Source organism: Trichogramma pretiosum, unplaced genomic scaffold, assembly GCF_000599845.2.
Source record: "Trichogramma pretiosum strain Unisexual culture from Peru unplaced genomic scaffold, Tpre_2.0 scaffold37, whole genome shotgun sequence".
NCBI lineage: Eukaryota > Metazoa > Arthropoda > Insecta > Hymenoptera > Trichogrammatidae > Trichogramma > Trichogramma pretiosum.
In genome coordinates, this window is record NW_019641622.1 from 434,707 (window position 1) to 450,134 (window position 15,428).

At 40.9% G+C, this 15,428-nt stretch overlaps 1 pseudogene; it reads right to left on the reverse strand.

Moving 5' to 3' along the window:
* Positions 1 to 1,168: 1,168 nt before the first annotated feature.
* On the reverse strand, positions 1,169 to 10,285 carry LOC106656798 (annotated as a pseudogene).
* Between the last annotated feature and the right edge of the window lie 5,143 nt (positions 10,286 to 15,428).

Genomic DNA, 15,428 nt, shown 5'->3' on the forward strand with positions numbered 1-15,428 from the left:
CTTTGCTTGGCGGGTTATATACCTTGCCTTGGCGTTACGAAGAAGAGAGAGCCGTAATACATTCGCGTTATTTTTATACGCCCTCGCTTTATCAACAATGTGTTCAATTTTGCATCGAACGATACACCCGTGAGAGAGAGAGAGAGAGAGAGAGAGAGAGAGAGTGAGCAATCTGTGTCGAATAAAAAAAGAAAGGTGCAAGACTGCGGAAAAAAAGAAAATGACAAAAAAAGGAGAGAGAATGAGAGAAAGAGAGAAGACGAGAGGAAGTAATAACGCGCTTGGAATCTCGAGAACAAACTTCTTCGTTCGTTGGCGAATAGAAATATAAAAAATTTACGAGTGTATATACCGTTCGCTGCTGCTGCTGCTGCTGCTGCAGTGGCAAGACGTGTGGATATGTACGATATATATATTCGTTGTCTCTCGTTATACCTAAAGAGAGAGAGAGCAAGAGAGAGAAAGAATTGACACTCGGCAAACAGTGAAGGTTGTAGGTTGAAAATATACATCAGCATGAGAGCAGCGCCGGGTCGGACTGCTGAGATAACGAGTCGCGAGCCGGCACCGAGTCTCGAGTCATTAATTTGCTCCTGCTGCTGCGGCAAACGCACATTTGCGAATATAACGATGGCGCGCGTCTGTCGACCTGCCACAAGTAGAAAATCGTCACGATTCTGCCTTGCTTTGCTCAAATATTATATCCTACATGTATGCCTGTGAGTTTGCCCTCGCTGGTGCGTGGCACTTTTGCGCGTTGATTTTTCAGAAATTCGTTCTAATTTTCTGGGAGTAAAAACCAATTTTTGCGCGAGCTCGCGCATAATTTTTGATTCTTTTCGTGCAGGTGTGCGTTTGGATGTCATTTTGCTTAACACACCGACGCTGCGTGGCCGCTCGAGACCGACAAGAGGGAAATCAGTTTTACGAATGAATTTTGCAGATGAGAAGTACTTTGCATTAATTTAATAAAAATGTTAGAAAATTAAATTATTGGATACATCGAGAATCGTACAGATAGTTAGAATTCGCATGTGTATTCGATGAATTTAATTTTAACGTTGCAAAGAACGTTGGAAAATTCGCTAAAACATACATTTTTTTTAAATTAAAAAAAGTAAAATAATATTGTATTTGATACAATCAATTTTTACATCCCCCTTATGAACTAGATTTCTTTTGTCGAGTATTTGGCTTTTGGGCCGTGCGTACTGTGCAGATGCAACCACATATCCATTTCGTTATCCCAAACTTCGTCACACAGAGTGCACGATATAGCGGTGCAATTTGCCTTGTGCAGTCTCAAACCTTTATGTGTCAAGTAAATTTTTTTGCATCTATCGCAACGATACTTTTCTCCCCCGTGCACTTCATCTCGATGATCGATGTAGACCCGAAAGCTCTCAAATACTTCGTCGCAAGACGGGCACTTTAGTTGCTTGTGCAGTGAGTTACAGTGCACAGCCAAATCACGCTTGTTGCCGAACTCCGCGAAGCACATGTCGCATTCGTATACCTTGATGTGTGAATCTCGTATGTGATGCGCCAGAGTCTTTTTGTCGCAGAATGCACCGACGTGCGGTGCCCAATTGGAGCAAATGTCACAGTCGTAGAGGTCCTCCGGGTGACATTGCATTCGATGCTTGTAAAAGTCCCCTTCTCCTATGTGCGATACGCCGCACAAGTCGCAAAACAACACCGGGGCCTTGTCCATTGGACACTTGTGATCCATCATGTTTTTCTTTGAAGGAAATATTTTTTCACAAGTCTCACATAAATACTCTTTGTACTTCTTTTTATGTAAGGCTACGTGGAGCTGGAACAACGTTATCGAGACAAATTTTCTGTAGCACTCGTCGCATTTTAATGTTTTTGCCTTGTGATTGGTCGACTCGTGTTTTTTCAACTTTTTTAACGTCGGGAAAAATTCGTAACACCAATTGCATCGATACTTGGGACCTTTATACTTATGTTCAGATGCATAGTGCACCAACATTTCGTGACTATTTGGAAAGGTGGCCTTGCAGTACGTGCATATTACTTCTTCTTTCTTTTCTTCGGGGTTCTTAATTATTTCTTTAGAGTTCTTCATCTTTGCTTTAGAATTCTCCATTTTTTCTTCGGGTTTTTTCATCTTTTCTTTATTGTTCTTCATCTTTTCTTCGGGGTTCTTCATTTTTTCTTTAGCGTTCTTCATCTCTTCTTTAGCGTTCTTCATTTTTTCTTTTGCGTTCTTCATCTCTTCTTTAGCGTTCTTCATCTCTTCTGTAGCGTTTTTTATATTTTCTTTGGAGTTCTTTATCTTGGCTAATTTATCATTAAGAACGGATTCACACTAGCGAAAGTCGAACAAAAATGTGTCTCGTTACGAGTACTGTTATAACTGTACTGAGTCTTCGTTTCGAAAGTAAACACATCCGATCGGATTCTAGCTAGGATAAAAGCACAAGCCCGTTTTTCGACAATATTTTTGTTTATATATTAGATTACAGTCACGATTTTATTATTATTGTTCTGTCTCGAAACGGACGAAAGTATCAAATTTTTATTTTTAAAACTCATCATAAGTTTCTTGTAACATTTGAACACTAATTAGTATAGTAGTTTTTTCTTGTGAAAATTTCATGCTGGGCACACATAATAATAAAAATAAGCAAACAGCTCGACAAAAAAAAACTCACTTAAACTCTTACTGTCTAATATTTTGCAACGACGAAATGCGCATAAAAATATCCGGGTAAATTCAACATTTCTCTCCCAAAAAACTATACTCCGTTAGCTGGCTAAACGCTGCTGTTGCTGTTGTTGTCGTAAAAAAGTACCATCTCTCCTGGTACCAGCCCTCCAAAATGAGCATATATAGTTACAGCAGCAGCGCATCAACCCACTAGCCTTCGGATAATTAAGCATCAAAGAGCGGAAGAAGAAGAAGAAGAAGAGCGCGAGAAGAAAAAGACGAAGTTCAGGCCGGCAAAGAAGCGTTCGCGTATTATATATCCCCGAGTCGTGAGAATCGACACTCGTTAATGACTTCAAGTGCGACGCCTACTTTTAATTACCTCGCGCGCTCTATCACTTCGAGCTTTGTGCTTTCGTCGCCCGCCGACGACGACGACGTAGACAACGACGCTTGAGAATATGACTCGTATTATGTGCAGCGGCAACCAGCACTACTTCGGCTGCTGCTGCTGCTGCTGCACAGTGTGTCGCGCATAGCGGTGCATCGGCGCGCTAAAAAGGCTTTATGATTAATTTTTCGCTCGCCGCTGCGAAGTGCGATAATTTTTTCGCAGTCGATCGAGCAGCAGATTCCTTTGAAAGCACTTCTGCCTGCTAGACGTACTCTTTAGCCAGACAGATCGTTGAACTCGTATTTTAATGTTCTCGCATAATACGTTATAACCAGCATATCTAACTTGATTATTCTATTGTATTTTACAGGTAAGCAATGGCTTTGGGCTCGTGGAATCGTGTACACAATAAACTTTCGTCATCCAGTCGTAAGTACACGATTTCTTTACTGCTCTAACTTGGCTGAATATTTGGGATAACTCTTTTGACGATTCGACAACAGAGAGAGAGAGAGAGAGCGACAATTAACACTCGACTGCGCTTACCACACGGTCGAATGTGTATATCTGCAGGATTCAAAAGGAGAGAGAGGAGAGATTTTCCGCTGGCGGCGAAGTTCGACAAACTTTGATAGAATAATCCTTAAGAGGTTCAAGGAGAATCTCACCCCTCACGACTTGCTGCAACAGCGGCGTGCCTGTATAATACTGCGTACTATCTCGGCCCTTTTCGCCTCGGTACCTATGGCGGTTTATTGTTTAAACGTGGTCATGCGGTGTTGTTCGGCGCTCCTCTAGAGCTTGCAGCTCTCTCGCTCGGTTTATATATAGTATAGCGTGCGCGGCAGTACTACTCTTAATGCCATTTCGGAAAGTTTGCGCGGGCGCGCGCTGGTCTTTATATTATTGCGTTATACCACGGTACTGCAGCGTTGCTGCTACACAAGCTGCAGAATATAGTATCGGTGGTGATACACTCTCGGCTCGTGTGCAGCAGCAGCACCACGACGGCAATAACTCGCGAGTTAAATTTCGCAACGAAAATGTTAACTCTCCGACGTATTTTTGTGCGCGCGCGCGCGCCATAATACCCAAGGCCTAGAGAGCAGCACGCTTTACACGTGATATTTCAAGTATGCGCCTCTCGACGGCAATGAATACCTCGCGCGCATAATTCTCTAGGCTACACGTAGTACGTACATAGTATACACAGGTATACACGTATCACATACATACACACAAGCGCACACGTATAAATAAAAAGCTCAGCAAGCTAGATTCTATTACGATAGAGCTAAGATGTTTCTCTCCTCTTCTCTCGCGGCGTGCTTTTCGCCCCCCGAAGCTCGGCAGCAGCAGCACTCAGCAGTAGCAAAGATTTTCCCACGAGTGCGTTTTTCAATGTGCTACAGTTTTTTTTTTTCGTCGTCGTCGAATGTATATATTTTCGCCGCACGACGAACGCTATTAAAGTTTGACGTTTTTACGCAGACTTGCAACAGCAACACAGCTCGAGCAGAGCTTTCGGCGCCGCGGAGCTTATTTAGCGGTACGGAATATTTATAAGAGCACTTTCAAGTTCTCTCCAGCCCACCCGCCCTAGGTTTCCCGAAACTCTCTGTGCCACTCTCTACTACTTGCGCGTCGATTTGCAGCAATCGATTTTAATTAAACGAGCATTAAACGCTTCTTAATTAGAAAGTCAAGCTTCTTCCCAGCCCGTGTGCACGCGCGTGTATAGTCGTCGCAACTGTATGTAATTTGATTTCGGCATATAACGTGGTGAAATTAGTTCACCACGCAGCTACACGATGTAGCAATTTTTCCGTGTAAAGGATGTAATCTACACACGTTTTGTTCGCGAATTGTAAAAGCTAGTGCTGCTGCTGCTGCTTCTGGCGCGAGACAAAGTCCGCAGCAGCATCAGCACACGTATGTACAACACGGAATTCAATACGTGCGCGCGCGCGGGGGTGGCACTTTGGAACAAAGAACGATGTCCTATATAATAGACGAACGGGGCCGAGCAGCGGTGCAGCACACACCGTAGTAGTACGTGGCACCGGTTGCGTTATATGCAGCGCGTGGCCGTCTGGTATATATAGATAGCGTTTGGATCGAGTCCAAGTAGCGTAGCTGCGCTACTGTCCGAATTTTTTTCTTGTTACCTCGAACGCAGACTGACACTTTTTAAAAGCTTATTCCACTGAAGCAGTGAGAGAGAGACGACATATTTTATGGGTAAAGAGCGCTATCTGTATTATAATCGTAACTCTGGAATATCTGGAAAGAATCAATAAAAACGAGGGCACAGAAAAAAAAACAATACAAATGATATTTATTTTTAAGAGGAATGCAGAGGTAGAGATGGGAACGAACGAAGCTTACATAATACTTACACCTCTCATACCTGAGATAAAATGAAAAGATTTTTACATCCAAGCCGGGAAAGAGAAAGAGAGAAGAGAGAGAAAAAAGAGAGCGAGAGAGAGAGAGAGAGAGAGAGAGAGCCTCGAGACACATCTCCTGACGAAGATTAGCGCATCGCAGTCACAGGGGAAATCAGGAGCATAGCCGTGCAACGACGGCGATACTCTCATCTCAGCGGACACACGACGCGACAGCGGCGGCGGCAGCAGCAGTAGCGTGTAGGCACCCGAGAAAACAATGTTAGCTACTGCAGCAAAAAAAAATACACATATATATATAACTTGTACTCGCGCGCGTCTCGAGGCAGCTTGTGCAGTAGTAGTTGGTATACAGAGAGCTGAATGACAAGAAAATTAAAAGCACATAATACGGGACTATTATACTAGGCTCCAGTACCTGGCTGCCTGCCTCCTCCTACCCCCATAGCGTTGTTTGCTATTTTTTTCGATTACATGCTATATGCGCGGAAAATCTCGTCTCGCGCGGGTCGTGTCTATATTTACCTGAAATCTCGGTGCGCACAGTCTTCGACGTGCTGCTGCTGCTGCTGCTGCTACACTTATACCTAATAAAGTGTATTAGACTGATGCGATGAAAAAAAAAGAGAGAGCAAAAACATATACGCGCATACGAGACGGAAAAAGAAGAAGAAGCGGATGATGTTTGCTTATATATAAATCAGGGTGACCTTTAACCCTCGCATGTGCGCGAGTCGCGTCGCGCATTTTCTATATTGTTATATGACGCAGCAACGCACCCATGTACAGTACGACCGGTGGCGTCGACTTATTTATGGCAGATTCGTAAAATGGGACGCGATATTCGTTGACGATCCCTTTCCTTTTTTTCTTCCTGCTCTTATGCGTCCCTGATATAAGCGAGAATATTGAATTTTTCTTCTTTCGATTTCTCTTTTTTTTTCCTTCTTTTCTTCTTCTTCTTCAATCTAATCACAAAGTATGAAAGGCAATTTCGGGGGCAGCAGCGATCTTTTATGGGCGTACGATTTTCATATATGATTAATTCACGTATGGCGCGCGGTTATGAGCGCGGCGTCACCGCAGCACGCGCAGCAGCAGTAGCAGCAGCACATGCATGACGCGCTCGTTTATATATAATATCGACTATACGGAGCTTCTCGAGCTTTTTGAATAATTCACCGGCAAAAACAATCGCGTATTACTGTATATCTATGTATGAATGTGTGGGTATGGGCGAAACCCTCATACACCGAGAGGCAAAGTTCTCTGACGTATCGCACGCGATTAAACATTCGCTACGTTTGGATTATACATACTGCCACGTATACGCACAGCTGCAGATGTAACGATCAATCTATTCTTCGTCTTCGACGTACGCTGCACTGCACTGCACACACAGTGGATGCATTGCGCGTACGATCCGCATCGTCCCAATTCGCCGGAACTCGAAGCTGCACGTGTAGCAGCAGCACATGACCGTTTAAAGGCAATCCATTTTGTTCGACAACCATTAGCTGGTTATATCCGATCGATCACCTATACCTACCTCTCTCTCTCTCTCTCTCTCTCGATGTGCAAAAGCCCCTCGGGGGGAGAAAGAGAATCCATCCAGCATGCGCACGAATTCGTGTACATACAGGACAAACTTGGTGTATACATTCGTTGCATGCGATGTAAGCTTTGATGTTTTTGGGGGTAAATTTTTCACAAACTCTGTAAAAAAGCACGAGTGCCAAAAGCTTTTTATATGAATCTTTTGCGCGCGTATACCAGAGATCTGCTGCCACTGCTGCTGCAGTGTGGCGGATAAAAATCTGACGATCCTGCGCGACGTTTGATTTACGCCGCTTGACTCACACACACACACACACACACCCATACACCTCGGAGTTATTACACACTCGATGGCTCTCGAGAAATATGTGCTCCGCGGAGAATTATATTCGATCGCCGCGTACATCCTGAGAGGCGTGCACGGAAAGGGGTCGGATAAAAAAAAATAGTTTCGAGTTCTCTCGAATTAAGAGTACTCGCTCGTTTCACTGTAGACACGTCTTGTGAATTTCCATCGATAACGTTTCTCTCTCTCTTTTTTTTATTTCGACTCGCGCATGGATGCACGTGTTGTCCCGCTGGGAGGCTCGAGATGAAAATTCCCAAAGTATCGCCTAGCTTAAATACAAATAACACTCGAAGCTCCGGCCTATGAGCCTCTCTCTCTTGCTCTCTCTTCCGTATATGGTTGATTCTCCCGAAATCTGCTTTTTCGGGTATGGAAAACGAAAAAATGGTGAAAATTTTTTTGTCATATTGAACGGCGCGAACTAGTTTACCCTTTTTTAAACCATAAAATATGAATAATTATTGAATCTGGGGCTTTGAGATTTCGTTTTACGAAAACTATGTCCGATTTTATGCTTAAAATCGACTATTTTCGGTTACGGAGGTGACACACACGGAGGTGACAAATCGCTGCTTTGATCAACTATGTAAGAAAAATAAGAAACGCACAAAATTTTCCGCACAACCCGAAATTTGGTCATGAAAAACGAGTCTTTTGACGGGGCGAGCGGTTAAAAAGAATGATCATAGCTCGAGATATTCATGTCCACGGAGGTGACCGTTTTTTTGACACACGTGAATTTTTCAATAGAATAATTATCGCAGCATCGATAAAATGTAAAATTTGAACCCGTAACCTACACCAATCGAAAGCTGGGCTATAATACTTGACATTTACGTATCTAGCGACATCAAAAATGAGTTAGCGACCCAAAGCAGGCGGTAGGTTTGAAATTATTCAGAAGCATGATTAAAATCCGAGACATTTTTCAATTGCGTGGGAAATTTTTTTAAAACATTTTTCAAAGCCCTATAATAGACTTAAACTTTACTCTGGATGTATAGAAGCTGGTCTCATAGTTATTATAGGGTCAGGTGCTAATGAGAATGCATGGTACATGCAAATAGAGTTGATTTTGAGATGTAGACATCCCACGGAGGTGACATTTGGCATATATATCTTTACGGCAAATTTAACTGGCTCTAAAAAATTGAAATTTTTATGTCCTATCATGAAGAATACAACAATATTGAATGAATGACCGAGCCAGTTTTGGCTCATCTTCACTAGTTTAAGAATATGGCATAAAGACATGCAAAAAGCAGATTTCAGGAGAATCAACCATATATGCCGCTATCTATATCCTTTATACGGCTCAATTTTGCTGCAACAACCCGCCTTGAAAGGGGGTTGCTCAACGCCTAGAACGTCATTTCGTTTCGACCCTTGTATACAGCTACGGATATCCCGTCGCTTTTTACACGCGCGCGCGCGGGGCTGTGTGTGTCACGACACGAAAAAGTTCGAGATAAGTCAACCCCTCTCGGCACGTTATACACATCGCACAACATTCGTGTATAGGCGCCGAAAATCAATTGAGAGAATCTTGCGTGCGCGCGCGAGAAATACACGCGCGTGCGGTTTTGAATAATCGATGAGCCATTTAATCTCGAAATCAACCTATAAATATCTGTTTAATATCGATTCTTTTTCAGCGTTTGCAGCGTGAGAATATGATCATTTCACACAAGCGAGCAGAGCTGGCAAATTTGGAATTGAAATTTTAGACGCGCGATAACGCGGATGCTGCTGCGGAGTTAAAGCACGCACGAAGACAGTCGGTTGGGGCGTGCGCGCGTGCTGTTACTGCTGCTGCTGCTGCTGCTTGCGGCCTCTAAATCACGTTGATTTATTGCGAATAATATTAATTTCGAGAGATACGATTGAATCGACCACAATAATTTTTCGCGGGTGCGTCACATAGCTCGAGTCTGTCGTATATATACGCGGAATAATCAAATTCTACATTTTATTGATGATTTATTAAACTTTAGTGTCGATAGATATTTCGATATAGTAGGCGAAAAAGGCGCGCGCTCACTGCGTGCGAGGGAATTGTTATTAAAATTATTATATGCTTGTGCGAGAGGAAATTTACAGAGTTATTCACATCAGCTGTTGCAACCAGGCATCAGCACATAATGCGATCGTAGGCTCGACTGCCACTGATTATCGACTCGGCTATGGACTTGGGTCACTAGGTTGTTGTAGGACTAAGGCCCGATGTGGAGTTTCGCTTGGTTAAAATTGCATTTAAAGGGATACAAATTTTATTTCAACTATAACGTTTTACTAAGAAGCTAGCATTCCTCTAAAAATTTCATTTATATAGTTTTTTAATGTGAATACAAAATTAATTTTACTATTGACAGATAGTCTGGGATATTTTAAGTTAAATTTCTTATTATTCACTAATTTTTACATCAAATTTTGGTAAACCAAATTGTTCAGGCTTAAAATCTTCTAGACTATTTAAAACAATTATAGCTTTCTGTGTCAATTTTTTTGGTAGGTTTTGATCAGGTACCATAACAGTTTGCATACCAGCACTCACGGCTGCTTGCACGCCATTAGGAGCATCTTCAAAAACAAGGCACTAAAATTCAATATTAAATATTGAGTACTTTTTGTCAAACAGATTTTTAACAAATCTCAATACAAACCTTAGATGGATCAGGGCAATCAGGAAATCTTTAGGCTGCTACCAAAAATATATCAGGATTTGGTTTTCTTAATTTCACATCAGGATCAGAACCACCTAGAACTTTATGATGAAATAAATCAAAAATTTCTTTTAAATGCTTTGTTTTGAAATTATAACTCTCTTTACTGGAATTTGTGGCCAAAGCAATGGGGATATTGTGTTTCTTTAAATGTCTCAACAACTTTTCAGGACCTATTTTAAGATAACAATAGTTATTTATGTAACAAGAGCCCAAAAGGCGTTTTTGGGCACGAGTGTGTGGAAAAAGACACGAGTGCCGGCTATGCCGGCACGAGTGGGTGTTTTTTGCGCACACTGTGCGCAAAAAGCTGGGCACGTGTTGCATACAAAATTTTATGCAATAGGAGACGAAAAATACTTTCATTTAAATGAGGCGTTTTACCGCACACCCGTGTCCAAAATGAGACAATTTACCGCACACACGTGTCCAAAAACGCTTTTTGCGCACTAAAAAATGTGCGAAAAAAGACATTTTTCGTCATACTATTGCATAATTTTAATTTAAATACATATAAATATGACATCACTTTTATATTCATGAAATTTTCCACAAACATCAATAATAATCTAATTATAGTTTCAACAAATCTTAAGTATTTGCAAGTTATCGCAAAGTCTATATCCAGACAACACGGAAAGTTATCGCAATATTTCGTCAACTGTAATTCGTTTCATAAACGTAGAAAAACGTTGCGATTGATATAATTAATAACGTTGCAGCAACGTTGCAGAAACTCTCCGCGTTACCCACCGGGAAATATGAAGTCTAAATGAATTACGTTTTATTAAGTCTTTTTACATTAGAAAACATGTTTATAGTACATTTTATATTAGTTAAATTAGTTCAGGATGCATCCATAATGACTCATGGTTCTGATTGAATGGAAGCTTTGACCAATCTTGATCCTCAAGGTTTTAAAATTTTTGAAATAACATTGTTCTCCACTTAACCCATTAACAACCAAAATGCTTGATTTTTTTTGGTTTTCGCAGCGATTTTGCTATAGTTTTAGGCCTTAAAAAAATTTCGCTTGGACTTATTTCGATGTAAAATTCAATGCCCTTACAGAAACTGTTTTTGCGTAATAAAAAAATTTAGCTACTTGAACAAAAAAGACGTAAAAATTTTGAGCCTAGTTTCTGAAAAGGCATTAAATTTTACATCGAAATAGGTCCATGCGAAAATTTTTTAAGGCCTAAAACTATAAAAAAATAGCTGCGAAAACCAACAAAAAATCAAGCATTTTCGTCATTAATGGGTTAAGTGAAGCAGATTTTTGATTAAATTATTTATTCAATCTACCAGTCTCAAAAACTGGCAATAAGCGTTGGAAAAAAGCTATTTTTGAAATTTGTTTTATATTTTAGTATGTATTAGTGTACGAGAATGTTATTAAAAAAATGTCAAGACCTGTAGGATCAAGATTGGTCAAAGATTCCATTCAGATTCATGCTACATAGGGCTTTTGAATTATAAGTCATTATGGGTACATGCTGAACTAATTTAAATAATAAAAGGTACTAGAAACATGTTTTCTGATGTAAAAATACTGAAAAACATAATTTTATATCTAAAACGAAAAATTCAATTTTAACATTTTATTTTCATATTTTTTTATTTACAAAATTTAACACTGGTGTGTACCCGTAAAGAAAAAGCTACCTTTATATCTATATATGTGTCAACTGAAACAGCTCACATTAAGTCAAAAGGGCAAAAAACAGCAAAAATCTTACCAAGCAACAATCAGTCCATATCGAAAATACAAGGAGTGATATTTTTGAGGATGATCTCGCACATGATGACAACTTTTTGATTTATTACTAAAAACACTTGAAAATTTTGAACTGTTAGTGTGATAGTCGATCGTCCCCGGCGAAAATTAGGAGGAAATTGACTCGGCAGTCAGTCGTCAGACTGACGTAGCGTCGCGGTTTAGTTCGCGCTGCTACGCGGCTGCTGCCGTCTGTGGTGCTGTATGCATAATTTGCAGAGTGAGAGTCTAGAGCTCTCAAAAGTGGCACCTGCTAAAAGCGCGCAATTCAGAATTTTAAAAATAAATACATAACAATTCTAATGAAATAATTATATTTTCTTTTTTATAAATCATGAAGAATTATATCAATAAGTTTTTCAATATCAACAGCTAAACAACTTATATATCTCTTAATGCAACGCTTTTATGCTCCCAATGTATTTTCCCATAAGAACTGAGGTAGATGAGTAAATAATTAAGAAAATTAGAATGATTTTATATTGAAAAACGTATTGATATCATTTTTCATGATTTATAGAGAAGAAAAAAAAATTATTTCATTAAAATTTTCACATAATTATTTTTACAACTTTGAATCGCACGTTTTCGGCGGTTAGCACTTTTAAAAGTTTTGGTGAGAGTAGCTGTTACTTTGTTGCACGAACACAGAAATCCTAATTGTGACTTCGAAATTGAGCTTGATAGCCTGTGCTTTTCCAGGTATTATGTTATGTAGTATATTGACAATGACATCAAGATCTCATTTTGCTTGACTTAAAGTGACGAGGTTGTTATATTGCCAATACTAAAATTTAGTTTCTCAATAACTGAAAAATTTATACTTTTCCTTCGCCCGTAATTAGTCTATATTTCATTGATCCTAAAGTGAGAGTAAAATAATTTTTTGGAATACGAACATAAATTTCGTATGTATGCTGTAAGCAAACTAATAAAATAATGCAAAATCGTTTTAATTTTTTTTTCAAAAGAACATATATAAGAGCAAGTATGTCAGGTTGATCCTCATAGTTCGATCTAACTTAAAATATTTTCCGTATTAAATTTATAATCTCAAATTGTGCACCATTACCAATTTTACTTGACTATGATATTATTGAAATCAAATTAATTTTGTCAAGTATTCGTTACGCGCTCCTCGATGATATTAATTTTTGTTGTAGATGTTTTGCGTCAAAAAAGCCATATGATGTATATTTACATTACATGCTGGTGCGCGGCGATTATGGCACCACTAGTGAACAGTAGCGCGGCAACAGCTGGTGTAACTTGTGAAAGAGATACTTTGAAACACGTGTAATCCATAATCCTCTCTTGGAAAAAAAGGTTGTGAAATTAAGCTCGCAAGCGTAATGAATCAATTAATTTTTAAACGAACGCACGCGTAGTGCACATATATACGAGTTGAGCAGGCGAGCTCACGCGTAAAAAAATGTAATTTTTAATCATTTTTAAATTTAGCCGGGCGGAAATTTATATGCTGGCAGGAGCATAAGTCAAAATTGTACGGAAAATGTTTAGCCTCGAGAAAAAAGAAAAAAATTATTTCTCAAAATTCATACGAGGCACACGAGAGCTCACGGGGCAGCATCAGAGTCATATAGTGAGCTCTTTTCCTTTAGCAACGTAAGCTGGGAGCAAAAAAATAGGCAATAAACTGCTAGAAAAGCGATGATAAAAAAGAACAAGGTATGACACGAGCGTATACATACACACCCACGTGCTTGGCGTAGTAGCTGAAGGCAAAAACAGGAAAGAGTAAGAGAAGATGAGGACTGGGGGCTAGACACCGAGAGAAAAGGGTACACAGACGCACGCACGCACGCACACACACTCAAAAAGGGAGAAATAATTTTTCGGGGGCAAAGCTCTTGAAAATTATGAGGCTAGAAGAAACGACGTGGCGGGGTGTAGCGCGGCGCTTGCTGCTGCTGCTACTACTCTTCCTCTCTTCACCGCTGGACGTCTTTTTTTTGGGTGTTGCATAAATTATACATATAGCTCGAGAGAGATTATATGTGGGGCGGCGCGGGCAGCGGCAGCAGCTGTGCTAGACACCAGTATACATGAGTGTTACTTTTCCATCAACTCGTGTGTTTATCTGCAGTTTAAAATTGTCTCGAGTGCGAATCCTCGGAGTAGCGAGTATATGTGCGAGCAAACACTCGATTGCACGAGTATACCTACTACTTTATATACCACTGAGCGTGCGACAAAGCGTCACAGTTCATATATACATACGTATGTACGTGAACGTGGCCTGACGGTATCCGAGGGATACAATTATCTCTCTGTGCGCGACCTAATTCATCGAACATTTCCAAAGGCATAGTCACGTCGATGCATCAGTGCTAGCAGCAGAAAGCCGATGCAGTAGCAGCAGCAGTATGTGGCGCGGCTAGATCCTCGAAGCGTATGCGCAAACACGCGTGGGCTGCACTCGCCTTGGCTGCACACAATCCGCGCGCACGCACCGAATCCAAATGACACCGAACGAAATTCTTGCTAATACGCATCGACGCCACCCGCCGCTCGTCCGCCACCGTATGGTGCTCTGGCTGGCTCTATATAGAGCGCAGTCTCTCTCTCTCTCTCTCTCAATCCTGCTGGATTCCCGCGGCTCAACCTAGCGCTCTTTCTCTCAACTATACGTATATGTATCAGCTCCGTTGTGTACACACAAAGGCTATAGCAGCGGTAGCACCAGTAGTGGCAGCAGCTGAAAGCCGCATGTAAATAGCCTCTCGGAAATTAGCAACTGCATCAGGAAAATTTCTGGAATTACGCGTAATACTCGAGCAGCAGTAGCAGCAGCAACAGTCGCTGCAACTGTTGTGTACAGATGTACCAAAAGAGTAGAGTTGGGAGAGTGGAGCCTGAGAGATAGGGCTCGCAGCAAAATGTTTGAATGCCACAAACTGCAGTGTATCTCCCGCGCTCCCGTGTTTACCTAGTCGAGAGTGCATACGTGCATCAACTTGCCTATCGCTATGTCCGAATTCAGAGGATAGGGTATTCCATTTTCAACCGTACGCCACTGCTTTTCCACTCTATAGCCTGTGTATCAGAAATCACGCGCAATCTCATGAAAAAGAGAACATTCATATACATCTTTGTTGTCTTTTTTCTTTTTTTTTTTTTTTTATTTAGAAAACATCACACGCGAGCTTTCGATCTGATGGCTGCTGCTGCGCTAACTTGCTTATAAGAGAATCGTGTCGAGCTTGCTAAGTAGCACACGCACACACATACATACACATATTATTATAGTTATATGAACTCTCCAGGCGGTGCGCGCGCGCGCAAAGCTCAACCACTTGTTGGGCCGAAAGCCGAAAGGCTCTTGATAATATATTACATCAATTTCGTAGAACGTTAAGTCGTCCATTTTGAGTAATCGTCGAAGCCGCGCGCGTAGTACGTTCTTTATTACTCGTCCGTAGCTAGCTGCAGAGTGGGAGGGAGGGAGAAGGAGGAAAAAAGCTCAGCGATGCATTTCATGCGAATTTAATGAGAGCGAGGCAGTGGATAGTAGTAGTAGTA